General features: G+C 28.8%; 1 protein-coding gene across 1 annotated transcript in view; it reads right to left on the bottom strand.

Moving 5' to 3' along the window:
- Positions 1–493, bottom strand: part of ZNF804B (zinc finger protein 804B) — a 499834-nt gene that overhangs the window by 381557 nt on the left and 117784 nt on the right. The gene's annotated exons all lie outside the window — the stretch shown is intronic.

The raw sequence follows: 493 nt of genomic DNA on the forward strand, positions 1-493 counted from the left end.
TGTTCTCTTGACCTTGCAGAATTGATCTAGAATTACTATTTCTTTCATAGGAATTTTTTCTAAAATATAGAATTTAATAAGAAGCAAATGATATTAAGTCATTATCTCATTACTAAATCTTACTAACACAGTTAATACCATTGCTTATGGCAAACATATTAGATATTAATATCTAATCACCATAAGTAACTTAAATAAAAAAATTTCTAAAAATAAACAAACAGTAAATGCCCCAAGTAATGTCCTAGTTTACAAAAACTGATTCAAGAATATTTTATTTAGATATATAAAGCTTTCTTTTGCAATGTGTAGTTCTTTAGAGAAGGGAAATAAAAATGGTTCATGAGCACTTGCATTTTGAACAAAACATCAAGACTGACTCCCTTTGGAGTCATCTCTTCCAATATCTTTCTGTATGATAGGCACAAAAAGCTAAAAGTTACATTATCAAGACTCCCTTTCAGCTAGATCTCTGACAGGGACTTAAATTCTG

Source organism: Pteropus vampyrus, unplaced genomic scaffold (assembly GCF_000151845.1).
Source record: "Pteropus vampyrus isolate Shadow unplaced genomic scaffold, Pvam_2.0 Scaffold4, whole genome shotgun sequence".
Classification (NCBI taxonomy): Eukaryota; Metazoa; Chordata; class Mammalia; order Chiroptera; family Pteropodidae; genus Pteropus; species Pteropus vampyrus.